Source organism: Notothenia rossii (assembly GCF_949606895.1).
Source record: "Notothenia rossii genome assembly, chromosome: 7".
Taxonomy (NCBI): Eukaryota; Metazoa; Chordata; class Actinopteri; order Perciformes; family Nototheniidae; genus Notothenia; species Notothenia rossii.
In genome coordinates, this window is record NC_136905.1 from 84,637,130 (window position 1) to 84,652,569 (window position 15,440).

Sequence of the window (15,440 nt, forward strand, 5' to 3'; positions counted from 1 at the left end):
ACTCAGACCCTGAAACACACCCTAAACATCTAGTGTAATGTAACGCAGTATGTAATCAGACCAGGTGGAAGAAGAAGGACATGTCAGCTCCTCAAACCTGGACTGTTTGACGGTAGTTGAGATAGAAGGGGACAGTGGGCTAAGGGGTTCTTACTTTTAGATGGTACATTTACTAGAAAGAAACTCATATTCAACATATTTCCCCCAAAAGGTTGTGCATATTCTCAAAACAAATAAAAAAGGTTATTGTACAGTAAGATACATTTACACCCAAAAACTTGGATATACTTCAACATTTAGGTAGTAAATATATGGGGGGAATCATGAGAGAAAATAAAATGCTGAATTTCTGCATTGTTTTTAACTTTTGGTTTAAATTCACCAATTTGTTCAACTTTCAACTTTAATTTCTAAAATCGTGGTCTGGATATATCTCCCCTCCCCCAGCTTCATTACAAATGTTTTACCAGCACTGTCCCTGATGCTCTACTGCATAATGTATAAAAACACAACAGTGTGTGTGAACTGTGTATTTTAAAGATATGTCTTTATCTCCATCTCTATTTCTTAAATAAAGGAAGAAGAGGTCAAACTTAAAAACACACGCTTGGAGTTTTTAATGTGCGTTCACACACTTTGTCCCTAAATATGGAACTTATAAAAAATATAATTACTTGATGTAAGTCCACTTGTTGCTTAACTGGATGAGCATTTCCAACATCGATGTCATGCTTTAACACATTAGTGCTCGATGGCACATCACCAAATAGGGTCGGGTGAGCATGAACCGAGCCGGCTTCGTCGCCTCTCTGGCTTTCTGGAAGATACACCAGGTTAGACTCGAAGCTCAACATAAACTCAGAGTTTGATAACCTACCACACTGCTGACCACCAGGGGGCACTATCAAATCACCCTCAACCATCGACACTGCCCAGGCTAGGGAAGTGGCCACGCTGGGACCAGCAGTCCCCACAATGCCTTGCTGCTCCCCCTGGAAGCTTCCCTGGCATGATAGGACTTAAGCATGTTAACATGGCACAACCTTGTTTTTCTCCTACGCTCAGGTGTGTCAATGATATAGTTAGTGTCAGACACTTGCCTTACAACCACATACGGACCTGAGAAACGCACAGATCTGGGTGGTGTTGATAGTGAGGGTAGTCAGTCACTTTTTTGACAAGACAGTAGTGACGTGTGTTGTTGTGAGAGTCTGCGAGACCAGAGATGTAGTTCATTCAGCGTTTCACACAAAGTGTTACTTCACAGTTTTACGACACATTTTTATTTTTTGTACTTGCAAAATTATCTTAAATTGACAAACATCATATGTGTAATTCGTGACACGTCCTAAAACCCTGAAGGAAGCTGCTGGTTCCCTCGACAACAAAGCAATGGGTTTAGGAAAATAGCTGGAAATAAGATCTGTGGAAAACGAACCTGTGATGAATGCACGTTTTGTTCAGCCGGATAATCTCCACATGTCTACCCTACTTTTATAATGTTCGAATCATCGATTAGATTTATGATTCAAAAATTATTATTACTCCTTTTTTTTCGAGGGAAGGGGGGGTCAGAGGGCCTGGACATAAAAGTCACGGCTCGCCACTGTTAAAAACAACAGACCCTAAACCAAGACATAAACATGTTATAAACTCCTCTCTGTCAGCAGGTATTGATTATTCACTTCCCAGCAGACAGCTTTTGAATCATTATGGGATGTGTGTTGCATTATGGGATATGTGGTTCTTCTAGCCGCGGGCGGGGAACGTGGATCTGCAGACGGACGCCACGCTGCAGGTGGACATCTCCGACGCCCTGAGTGAGAGAGACATGGTCAAGTTCACTGTGTGTGTGTGCAGGGCCGGCCCTGACCAATTTGCTGCCCTAGGCAACATTTTAGCTGGCGCCCCCCCCCCCCAAATGCAGACACTCACTATGACTCGCGCATGCATCCATGGTTGTGGCATGACCACCAAAACAGAAAGATATGGACACAAGATGTGTGCAAATGTATTTAGTATCCTATCCATTTGAACATGATTTAAGTGGGGGGGGACCTAACCTCCTCTTGGGGGGTCCGGAGGTATGCTCCCCCGGGAAGATGTTTTTTTTTTTATATATTGAAGTTAAAAGCATCAATCTGGTGCACTTTGAGAGCAACATGAGGAGATCTATGGATACCTCTCTCAACACCCAGATGAAACAGAACTGTAAACAGATTTTCTTTTTATTTATGGTTATTTTACAAATCGCTCTCCTTTTAAACTGTGTTCTTGTTTATTAATAACAACTTTTTTTTACTGTCATATAGTATTTTATACTATAAGAGAATAGATGAAAATCTATTCTCTTATTTTTGTATAACTATAATGATCATATAAAGGTGTGCCTTTACCTCACTGAGCTGAGGTTAGGAGCTCTCCCCCCGCGGCCGCTTACACAGTAAATTCCAATCTTAATAAAAGCTGTATACCTTTTTTCGGAGTATGATTTATTTTAAATTAACACAAATACAAAAATAAAAACCTATAATTTCACACTAAAACCATTATTTCAAAAAGAACTATTTCACATAAACCTCTGGTTTTTACTGGGGCAGTTCAACTTGATTAGGGGGCGGGGGGGTGCGCCATAGTTTATGGGCGCTGTACGCAATATAGGCGTAGTTCTGTTAGTATAGGATAATAAGATGTACTTTTTTGATCCAAAATCGGGAAATTGTTTTGTTATGAAATAAAAAAAGACTTTTTTTTTTTTTCAACTTTTTTTTCAATTTTCAGCGCCCCCCATAGATTGATGCGCCCTTAGAATTAGCCTATACTGCAATCACAGAGCTCCAGTGCTCAGTGATTGGACGAGAGATGATCCAATCACAGAGCTCCAGTGGTCTGTGATTGGACGAGAGATGATCCAATCACAGAGCTCCAGTGCTCTATGATTGGACGAGAGATGATCCAATCACAGAGCTCAAGTGCTCTGTGATTGGACGAGAGATGATCCAATCACAGAGCTCCAGTGCTCTGTCACTTATTTCATAAAATAGATTACTAACATATTTGTATATAAAGGAGAAAATATCATAGATAAGAACAAAAATATACAATAAATATATTACACTTCCAATAAATTCAATAATTCTTTTTATTTTTGCGATACTTTTCAGAATAAATATAAATACCATTTTAACTCTCATTGCAAACAGTTGATTAGTGGAAAGCTTTAAAAACATGAATTCACATTCCCTCCCTCCCCCCCTCTGACATCTCTCCCTGACCTATCCCCCCCTGCCCCAAATGGTCCTGGACTTTAACCCCTCCGCCCCCCCCACAAACACGCAACCTTATTATAATCAGAACCCACAGAGCAGAAAGAAGGGGTGTTCTTTTTTTCATGAGGACAGAATCTGGGAACGCTTAATGATCCCAAATCCTGTCACAATGCGGGGGAACCCTGAGACACAGGGGAACCCGATACAGTGCCATGACATTTAATTAAAGTGGACTTCTTATCTTCTCTAATAACTGATCTAATAACTGAACTGTTCTAATAACTGATCTAATAACTGTTCTAATAACTGATCTAATAACTGATCTAATAACTGTTCTAATAACTGATCTAATAACTGAACTGTTCTAATAACTGATCTAATAACTGTTCTAATAACTAATAATGACTTTTTGACATAGTGGCGGATTATCAGAAGCCACAGAGCAGAAAGAAGGGGGGTTCTTTTTTTCATAAGGACAGAATCTGGGAACGCTTAATGATCCCAAATCCTGTCACAATGCGGGGGAACCCTGAGACACAGGGGAACCCGATGTAGTGCCATGACATTTCATTAAAGTGGACTTCTTATCTTTTCTAATAACTGATCTAATAACTGATCTAATAACTGAACTAATAAATATCCAGACTGAGTATAAGTTTCTCACTCTGACTTGTTCTGATGTCTAGCTCTATAGCTCCTCAGTGATCAGCTGATGTCAGAGCTGCTGAGTCTTCTTCACTTCTTAGTGAGGTAGACTGTGTACGGCGGCGGTTGAAGAAGGCTTTGAACCTGTTCAACCGCGGAGGACTGCTCGTCGTTGTTGAGATCAGAACAGAGCTATGTTCAAACTCATCATCCACCTGCACTGCCCCCTCCTCTTCCTCCACAGCCCCCTCCTCTTCCTCCACAGCCCCCAACGCTTCCTCCAATGCCCCCTCCTCTAACTCCAACTCCTCCTCCCCACATCGTAGCTTCAGCGTCCGGTTCTCCTCTCGCAGGCGGGCGATCTCCACATCCTTCTCCTCTTTCTCCACATGGAGCTTTCTGTTGATCCTCAACAAAGTGGCGATCTCCACATCCTTGTGGTCGGCTAACGGTTCCTTCAGTTCTCTCAGATCCTGGTTCTCCTTCCTCAAGATGTCCATCTCTGCTTTGTGCTTCATCTGCGCCTTGAGGAGATTTCCATATCTCAGGTTCAGGTTCTCCAAGTCGTCCTTCAAGACGTTCCGCTCAGTCTCCATAGAAACCTTTACTTCCTCACAAGGTTCCTTAATGTCCTGGTTCTCCGTTAGCAAAGCCTCTATCTCTCCATCCTTTGCTTCCTCACAAGGTTCCTTCTGTTCTGTGAGATCCTGGTTCTCCTTTAGCAAAGCATCTATCTCTCCATCCTTTGCTTCCTCACAAGGTTCCTTCTGTTCTGTGAGATCCTGGTTCTCCTTTAGCAAAGTGTCTATCTCTCCATCCTTTGCTTCCTCACAAGGTTCCTTCTGTTCTGTGAGATCCTGGTTCTCCTTTAGCAAAGCATCTATCTCTCCATCCTTTGCTTCCTCACAAGGTTCCTTCTGTTCTGTGAGATCCTGGTTCTCCTTTAGCAAAGCCTCTATCTCTCCATCCTTTGCTTCCTCACAAGGTTCCTTCTGTTCTGTGAGATCCTGGTTCTCCTTTAGCAAAGCATCTATCTCTCCATCCTTTGCTTCCTCACAAGGTTCCTTCTGTTCTGTGAGATCCTGGTTCTCCTTTAGCAAAGCCTCTATCTCTCCATCCTTTGCTTCCTCACAAGGTTCCTTCTGTTCTGTGAGATCCTGGTTCTCCTTTAGCAAAGCCTCTATCTCTCCATCCTTTGCTTCCTCACAAGGTTCCTTCTGTTCTGTGAGATCCTGGTTCTCCTTTAGCAAAGCCTCTATCTCTCCATCCTTTGCTTCCTCACAAGGTTCCTTCTGTTCTGTGAGATCCTGGTTCTCCTTTAGCAAAGCCTCTATCTCTCCATCCTTTGCTTCCTCACAAGGTTCCTTCTGTTCTGTGAGATCCTGGTTCTCCTTTAGCAAAGCCTCTATCTCTCCATCCTTTGCTTCCTCACAAGGTTCCTTCTGTTCTGTGAGATCCTGGTTCTCCTTTAGCAAAGCCTCTATCTCTCCATCCTTTGCTTCCTCACAAGGTTCCTTCTGTTCTGTGAGATCCTGGTTTTCCTTTAGCAAAGCCTCTATCTCTCCATCCTTTGCTTCCTCACAAGGTTCCTTCTGTTCTTTGAGATCCTGGTTCTCCTTTAGCAAAGCCTCTATCTCTCCATCCTTTGCTTCCTCACAAGGTTCCTTCTGTTCTGTGAGATCCTGGTTCTCCTTTAGCAAAGCCTCTATCTCTCCATCCTTTGCTTCCTCACAAGGTTCCTTCTGTTCTGTGAGATCCTGGTTCTCCTTTAGCAAAGCCTCTAACTCTCCATCCTTTGCTTCCTCACAAGGTTCCTTCTGTTCTGAGAGATCCTGGTTCTCCTTTAGCAAAGCCTCTATCTCTCCATCCTTTGCTTCCTCACAAGGTTCCTTCTGTTCTGTGAGATCCTGGTTCTCCTTTAGCAAAGTGTCTATCTCTCCATCCTTTGCTTCCTCACAAGGTTCCTTCTGTTCTATGAGATCCTGGTTCTCCTTTAGCAAAGCCTCTATCTCTCCATCCTTTGCTTCCTCACAAGGTTCCTTCTGTTCTGTGAGATCCTGGTTCTCCTTTAGCAAAGCCTCTATCTCTCCATCCTTTGCTTCCTCACAAGGTTCCTTCTGTTCTGAGAGATCCTGGTTCTCCTTTAGCAAAGTGTCTATCTCTCCATCCTTTGCTTCCTCACAAGGTTCCTTCTGTTCTGTGAGATCCTGGTTCTCCTTTAGCAAAGCCTCTATCTCTCCATCCTTTGCTTCCTCACAAGGTTCCTTCTGTTCTGTGAGATCCTGGTTCTCCTTTAGCAAAGCCTCTATCTCTCCATCCTTTGCTTCCTCACAAGGTTCCTTCTGTTCTATGAGATCCTGGTTCTCCTTTAGCAAAGCCTCTATCTCTCCATCCTTTGCTTCCTCACAAGGTTCCTTAGGTTCTGTGAGATCCTGGTTCTCCTTTAGCAAAGCCTCTATCTCTCCATCCTTTGCTTCCTCACAAGGTTCCTTCTGTTCTGTGAGATCCTTGTTCTCCTTTAGCAAAGCCTCTATCTCTCCATCTTTTGCTTCCTCACAAGGTTCCTTAGGTTCTGTGAGATCCTTGTTCTCCTTTAGCAACACCTCTATCTCTCCATCCTTTGCTTCCTCACAAGGTTCCTTCTGTTCTGTGAGATCCTGGTTCTCCTTTAGCAAAGCCTCTATCTCTCCATCCTTTGCTTCCTCACAAGGTTCCTTCTGTTCTGTGAGATCCTGGTTCTCCTTTAGCAAAGCCTCTATCTCTCCATCCTTTGCTTCCTCACAAGGTTCCTTCTGTTCTGTGAGATCCTGGTTCTCCTTTAGCAGAGCATCTATCTCTCCATCCTTTGCTTCCTCACAAGGTTCCTTCTGTTCTGTGAGATCCTGGTTCTCCTTTAGCAAAGCCTCTATCTCTCCATCCTTTGCTTCCTCACAAGGTTCCTTCTGTTCTGTGAGATCCTGGTTCTCCTTTAGCAAAGTGTCTATCTCTCCATCCTTTGCTTCCTCACAAGGTTCCTTCTGTTCTGTGAGATCCTGGTTCTCCTTTAGCAAAGCCTCTATCTCTCCATCCTTTGCTTCCTCACAAGGTTCCTTCTGTTCTGTGAGATCCTGGTTCTCCTTTAGCAAAGCCTCTATCTCTCCATCCTTTGCTTCCTCACAAGGTTCCTTCTGTTCTGTGAGATCCTGGTTCTCCTTTAGCAAAGCCTCTATCTCTCCATCCTTTGCTTCCTCACAAGGTTCCTTCTGTTCTGTGAGATCCTGGTTCTCCTCTAGCAAAGCCTCTATCTCTCCATCCTTTGCTTCCTCACAAGGTTCTTTAGGTTCTGTGAGATCCTGGTTCTCCTTTAGCAAAGCCTCTATCTCTCCATCCTTTGCTTCCTCACAAGGTTCCTTCTGTTCTGTGAGATCCTGGTTCTCCTTTAGCAAAGCATCTATCTCTCCATCCTTTGCTTCCTCACAAGGTTCCTTCTGTTCTGTGAGATCCTGGTTCTCCTTTAGCAAAGCCTCTATCTCTCCATCCTTTGCTTCCTCACAAGGTTCCTTCTGTTCTGTGAGATCCTGGTTCTCCTTTAGCAAAGCCTCTATCTCTCCATCCTTTGCTTCCTCACAAGGTTCCTTCTGTTCTGTGAGATCCTGGTTCTCCTTTAGCAAAGCCTCTATCTCTCCATCCTTTGCTTCCTCACAAGGTTCCTTCTGTTCTGTGAGATCCTGGTTCTCCTTTAGCAAAGCCTCTATCTCTCCATCCTTTGCTTCCTCACAAGGTTCCTTCTGTTCTGTGAGATCCTGGTTCTCCTTTAGCAAAGCCTCTATCTCTCCATCCTTTGCTTCCTCACAAGGTTCCTTCTTTTCTGTGAGATCCTGGTTCTCCTTTAGCAAAGCCTCTATCTCTCCATCCTTTGCTTCCTCACAAGGTTCCTTCTGTTCTGTGAGATCCTGGTTCTCCTTTAGCAAAGCATCTATCTCTCCATCCTTTGCTTCCTCACAAGGTTCCTTGTGTTCTGTGAGATCCTGGTTCTCCTTTAGCAAAGCCTCTATCTCTCCATCCTTTGCTTCCACAAGGTTCCTTCTGTTCTTTAAGATCCTGGTTCTCCTTTAGCAAAGCCTCTATCTCTCCATCCTTTGCTTCCTCACAAGGTTCCTTCTGTTCTGTGAGATCCTGGTTCTCCTTTAGCAAAGCCTCTATCTCTCCATCCTTTGCTTCCTCACAAGGTTCCTTCTGTTCTGTGAGATCCTGGTTCTCCTTTAGCAAAGCCTCTATCTCTCCATCCTTTGCTTCCTCACAAGGTTCCTTCTGTTCTGTGAGATCCTGGTTCTCCTTTAGCAAAGCATCTATCTCTCCATCCTTTGCTTCCTCACAAGGTTCCTTCTGTTCTGTGAGATCCTGGTTCTCCTTTAGCAAAGCCTCTATCTCTCCATCATTTGCTTCCTCACAAGGTTCCTTCTGTTCTGTGAGATCCTGGTTCTCCTTTAGCAAAGCATCTATCTCTCCATCCTTTGCTTCCTCACAAGGTTCCTTCTGTTCTGTGAGATCCTGGTTCTCCTTTAGCAAAGCCTCTATCTCTCCATCCTTTGCTTCCTCACAAGGTTCCTTCTGTTCTGTGAGATCCTGGTTTTCCTTTAGCAAAGCCTCTATTCCTCCATCCTTTGCTTCCTCACAAGGTTCCTTCTGTTCTGTGAGATCCTGGTTCTCCTTTAGCAAAGCCTCTATCTCTCCATCCTTTGCTTCCTCACAAGGTTCCTTCTGTTCTGTGAGATCCTGGTTCTCCTTTAGCAAAGCTTCTATCTCTCCATCCTTTGCTTCCTCACAAGGTTCCTTAGGTTCTGTGAGATCCTGGTTCTCCTTTAGCAAAGCATCTATCTCTCCATCCTTTGCTTCCTCACAAGGTTCTTTAGGTTCTATGAGATGCTGGTTCTCCTCTAGCAAAGCGTCTATCTCTCTTTTGGTCTTTTGGCACCACTTGAGGAGCTTTAAGTATTTCATGTTCAGCTCCTCATTGGTTAAGACTCTCTTCTCCTCCTTCAGGTCTTCCTCCTCCGTCTGAGAGGCCTGCTCCTGCATCTTCTCCTCCTTCTTTCTTCTTAAACTCCTCTCCAGTTCCAGCTTCCCGTCCTGAACCTGTTTCTTCAGAAGCTGGATCATAAAATCATGCGCTTTGCAGCCCTTTGGTTTCAGTGGACGCTGATCTTTCCTCAGAGGAACATCTGAAGAACTGACCGCCAGCTGCTCTCTGTTGTCCTCCATCTCTGTGAATGAACTGCTGTTTAGCTAACAGGGGCTAAATGTCCTTATTGGACTTTAAGGTCTGAATTGACTAAGTGTTGTTCACCTGTGAAGATGACCTGACTAAACTATACGTGCAAGTATCCTAATGTTCACTGACAACAAACCCTGTTTCTGCTGCTCATGCTGTGATGACCTGTCTCTTGACTCTCGCAGACTCTGAGATCAAAGCCTTTGAGGTCATCCGTCTGAAGGTTCCATCTCAGAGACCAAAGCCAGAGATGAGGTCATCAGGTTCCATCTCAGAGACCAAAGCCAGAGATGAGGTCATCAGGTTCCATCTCAGAGACCAAAGCCAGAGATGAGGTCATCAGGTTCCATCTCAGAGACCAAAGGAAGAGATGAGGTCATCAGTCTGAAAGTTCCATTCTAGATAAGGAGTGATTGACAGCAGTTGACCGTGCTGTTGCCTGGCAACGCAGTTCTGTTCCAATCCTATTAAGAAAAGCAAACATCAATAAAAAATACTTTATTGATCTCAAAAACACAGGAAGTTAAAGTACTGAGCCAGGCCCGGTTCTACAGGGGTGCATAGGCATGCATTGCACCCTCAGTTGAATGTTATGCACCCTCTATTCAAAAAAGAGAAGGGATCGAAAAATATTATACAATATAAAAAAAATTGTGTCAGGTGCGCGTGACCTGCGCCGCTGTGCGAGCATCATTTCCAAAGTGCTTCCACAGCAGTGACACAGTGTGGATAATCACGGATATACGAAAATGGTTAAAGCAACATCACTAAACGCCAGCACCACTGCATCTACTGCAGACAGTAGCAACAGGTCAGATGGGGACATCACGTTACCCTCCATTGTGGACACTAGCTTACTCCCGCCTGACTCCCCGCCCCCGGAGCAGCAGTCTTTGTCGCCCGAAACAACGCCACCTCTCGGAGGCCCGCGGGTGCCAGGGGACCTCTGCAAAACAGAACCTGCCCAGGTATATCTAAACAAGTGCCCGCCTGTACAGTGGGGGAAGGCGTCATTTTGCAGCTTGTGATATACAAATAGACAAGGGCTAGAATATTCATGTGGAGATAGTGCCATGCCTGTAGAAATGTTGGGTCAAATAATGCATACAATAGCACAGATGCCTTCACCACGAATGGCTACAAAAAGATCTCATATCCCAAGCTTATCAACGAGCTGATGTTGCAGCTGAAATGTTCTCCAGGTCACAAAGTCAACCTCACATGATGATGTGATCCAGTTTTCAAGCACAGTAGATATTCTCTTCCCAGAGTATATGATGGGACCAAGGTGATGATGTAGTACATGGTTTTAATAATACTTTTGCCTTTCAATGTTTGACATTTCGAACCATGAGCTGGTTCAAATCATATGTGCCTTGATATACAATATGTTCTCAATTGTTTTATCAGTACAGTTTTGAAGCTTTTGGGCTTTTCTTTGCCATAGTCCACTTTGGACTATATGACATATTTCAGGATTGCACTTTTAAAGGTCCCATGTCGTGGCCATTTCTACTGATCATAGTTCCATTGTTGAGGTCTACTAGAATAGATTTACATTGTTCAATGTTCCAAACTCACATTGGTTTCTCATCCAGCATCTCTGTATAGCATGTGTACTGTATTCACTCTCTGTCCTACACGGCTTGCTCCTGCCCCCCCCCCCCCCCCCCTTGATAGCATGACATGGGACCTTTAACAAACTTGACATGTTCTCACTTGCTTGGTTTCAAAAGATAACAAATGCCATAATCTGTTCATTGGGGACCATAACATCAATGCTATTTTCATTGCTGTTGCCGGCCACTATTTCTCATATAAACCTACTACTTCTGCACCCCCTGTAATCTCAGAGGCACCCCGAGTCATTTTGTTCTGGAACCGGGCCTGAACTGAGCATTAGAGAACATTGATATATTTCTTAATGGGGGGTTTGAGATAAAGATGGATAAGATAAGGTAAGAAGTACTTTATTGATCCCAATCTGGGAAATGTTTGCGTTGCAGCAGCATAAAAACACATGGGATTGCACATTAGAGAAATTAAAAGACTAGAAATAAACAATCCAGAATGTAAACATCTAAAAAAAAAAAAAAAAAATAGCATTAATAAAGTAGAAAATGTACAGGATTTGAGGTGTTATTTTTATTTGTATTAATTTGATGTTGTTGTGAGGGATTGAGAAGGTGAACTGTGGGTATGTCCCTCTGGAGCCGACAGGTGGCGGTGATGCGCCATTACACTGCATCCTAACCGCCCCGAAGAACAAGAAAGGATGTGGAGTTTGAAACTCGAGGAAGCCGCTAATATTTACATATGAGCAGCGACTTTATTTAACTCTAAAACCGACCGAAAATAAAGGAAAACACCTGAGGGACATGGAGGCAGCTTCTACTAAAGGTAAAAGGAGAGTGTGTGTGTCGGTACGGATAGTTAGCTGGTTGCTAAGCTAACTGTTATATTTTGTTGTGATGCTTCGTTAGCTTTGATGCTAACTGAAGCTAAACTAGTCCCTACGAGTCTTTGAGCTTAAATACCATTTATTTCTGTCGGTTTTGTGAGAGTTAACCTTCCTGTCATGTTCTTTCGATGTTGTTTAATGATGTGCTCCCGGGTCCGTCCTTACATCCCAGCTATCCATACATGTATTATGTCCTAATGTTGTGTTGATATTGTTTGTATTGCGAATATTGCCTGAAAGTACACAACTCATATTATAATAATACATTTGAAAAAGCACAATGAACGGATTATTTTGACTATCACCGAATACTTAATGTCAGAGAAACCCAGTGGTGTAAAGTAACTAAGTACATTTACTCCTGCACTTAAGTACTTTTGAGGTACTTACACTGAACTTGAATATTTACATGTTATGCTACTGTGTACTTCTACTCCACTACATTTATTTAATACCTTTAGTTACTTTACAGTCCTCTCCTGCTGGTGTTAGTGTTTTAATTTATGAAAATAATCACAAATTAACAGAAATAAATGGGTTATTCTCTTAAAGTTCCACCTGGAGTAAATCCACCAGCTACCCTGCAGTATAGAGCCAAACATTTCAAGTGCTGCTCAACTGGCTCTAGATAAGCCAGCCCTTTGTTACACTGAACAAAAATATAAATGCAACACTTTTGTTTTTGCTCCCATTTTTCATGAGATGAACTCAGCACCTGTGAGGTGGGATGGATTATCTCAGCAAAGGAGAAGTGCTCACTGTCACAGATTCTTTCAGATTTGTGAACAATATTTGAGAGAAATGGTTATTTTGTGTATAAAGAAAATGTTTTAGATCTTTGAGTTCATCTCATGAAAAATGGGAGCAAAAACAAAAGTGTTGCATTTATATTTTTGTTCAGTGTAGTTTATATATATATCTATATATATATCTATATATATATATATATCTATATATCTATATATATATATATATATATACATTTTTTACAAGTCTTTTTATTTCATTATAGTGTACAATAATCGATGCCATTTCATATATTGTAATATCACAGTACACTCACTACACTCCCCCCTCCCTCCCTCCCCCCGCACATGCCCACACTGACGAAACCAAAAACATTTATAAAAAAAAAAAAAGAAAATGCTTATCAATATAAATTAAACAACAGAGCCATGAGAATAAACATAACACGGAAAGAAAAAAATAAATTATAAGCCCACATCAAAGTAAAACAAACGAATAATTATACAATTAATTATACAATACAGAGACAATGACAACACAACTAGTAAGTATTTCCGGCCGTCAGGAAAACTAGCCACAGAATGCACCATTCCATCACTGCTCATATCTCAGATATATTTTCAAATATGGAAACCATGGAAACCACAGAGCTTGAAAGATATGTCCACGATTATATTTTTCCAAAGTCATTTTCTCAAAGTAAAAAGTAGTAAAGAGATTTATTAAAACATGCTTGAACCCTGACAACTAAAAGATAAATGCGTCTTTGAACACACACACACACACACACACACACACACACACACACACACACACACACACACACACACACACACACACACACACACACACACACACACACACACACACACACACACACACACACACACACGCACACACACACACACACACACACACACACACACACACACACTCATTTTTCAGATATTTACAACTAACTTCTGTATTACTGTATGTATGCATGTCTTAGTTGAATACTGGATTCTGATTGGTCTATTGGGACATTTCAGAGGTCAATATGAGTGTAAACAGTGTTTGTGTCTTCAGGTGAGGAACGAGCCGAGGAACGTGGTGGTTTCTGCAGAGTTCATCAGTCGGGTCAAAGGAGTCTCTCTGCAGACGGTGATGGACGTCACCACGCAGAACGCTCTCAGACTCTTCCCCAAGATAACGTCCAAACTCAGACCCTGAAACACACCCTAAACATCTAGTGTAATGTAATGCAGTATGTAATCAGACCAGGTGGAAGAAGGAGGACATGTCAGCTTCTCAAACCTGGACTGTTTGACGGTAGATGAGATAGAAGGGGACAGTGGGCTAAGGGGTTCTTACTTTTAGATGGTACATTTACTAGAAAGAAACTCATATTCAACATATTTCCCCAAAAAAGTTGTGCATATTCTCAAAACAAATAAAAAAGGTTATTGTACAGTAAGATACATTTACACCCAAAAACGTGGATATACTTCAACATTTAGGTAGTAAATATATGGGGGGGAATCATGGAGAGAAAATAAAATGCTGAATTTCTGCATTGTTTTTAACTTTTGGTTTAAATTCACCAATTTTTTCTACTTTCAACTTTAATTTCTAAAACCGTGGTCTGGATATATCTCCCCTCCCCCAGCTTCATTACAAATGTTTTACCAGCACTGTCCCTGATGCTCATACTGCATAATGTATAAAAACACAACAGTGTGTGTGAACTGTGTATTTTAAAGATATGTCTTTATCTCCATCTCTATTTCTTAAATAAAGGAAGAAGAGGTCAAACTTAAAAACACACGCTTGGAGTTTTTAATGTGCGTTCACACACTTTGTCCCTAAATATGAAACTTATAAAAAATATAATTACTTGATGTAAGTCCACTTGTTGCTGAACTGGATGAGCATTTCCAACATCGATGTCATGCTTTAACACATTAGTGCTCGATGGCACATCAGCAAATAGGGTCGGGTGAGCATGAACCGAGCCGGCTTCGTCGCCTCTCTGGCTTTCTGGAAGATACACCAGGTTAGACTCTAAGCTCAACATAAACTCAGAGTTCGATAACCTACCACACTGCTGACCACCAGGGGGCACTATCAAATCACCCTCAACCATCGACACTGCCCAGGCTAGGGAAGTGGCCACGCTGGGACCAGCAGTCCCCACAATGCCTTGCTGCTCCCCCTGGAAGCTTCCCTGGCATGATAGGACTTAAGCATGTTAACATGGCACAACCTTGTTTTCCTCCTACGCTCAGGTGTGTCAATGATATAGTTAGTGTCAGACACTTGCCTTACAACCACATACGGACCTGAGAAACGCGCAGATCCGGGTGGTGTTGATAGTGAGGGTAGTCAGTCACTTTTTTGACAAGACAGTAGTGACGTGTGTTGTTGTAAGAGTCTGCGAGACCAGAGATGTAGTTCATTCAGCGTTTCACACAAAGTGTTACTTCACAGTTTTACGACACATTTTTATTTTTTGTACTTGCAAAATTATCTTTTAAATTGACAAACATCATATGTGTAATTCGTGACGCGTCCTAAAACCCTGAAGGAAGCTGCTGGTTCCCTCGACAACAAAGCAATGGGTTTAGGAAAATAGCTGGAAATAAGATCTGTGGAAAAGTAACCTGTGATGAATGCACGTTTTGTTCAGCCGGATAATCTCCACATGTCTACCCTACTTTTATAATGTTCGAATCATAAATCTATAGAGCATAAATCTATCGATTAGATTTATGATTCAAAAATTATTATTACTCTTTTTGTTCGAGGGAAGGGGGGGTCAGAGGGCCTGGACATAAAAGTCACGGCTCGCCACTGTTAAAAACAACAGGCCCTAAACTGTAAATGAATCCAAACCAAGACATAAACATGTTATAAACTCCTCTCTGTCAGCAGGTATTGATTATTCACTTCCCAACAGACAGCTTTTGAATCATTATGGGATGTGTGTTGCATTATGGGATATGTGGTTCTTCTAGCCGCGGGCGGTGAACGTGGATCTGCAGACTGTAGCTGGCGCCCCCCCCCCCCCCCAAATGCAGACACTCAC

The 15,440-nt window shown here is 42.5% G+C and overlaps 1 long non-coding RNA gene across 1 annotated transcript; it reads left to right on the forward strand.

Moving 5' to 3' along the window:
* Nucleotides 1–10,823: 10,823 nt before the first annotated feature.
* LOC307046900 lies at nt 10,824–14,175 on the forward strand. The gene is made up of 2 exons (XR_013810278.1): nt 10,824–11,565; nt 13,442–14,175. It is a non-coding gene; the product is annotated as an uncharacterized lncRNA (long non-coding RNA).
* The last annotated feature ends 1,265 nt before the right edge of the window (nt 14,176–15,440 follow it).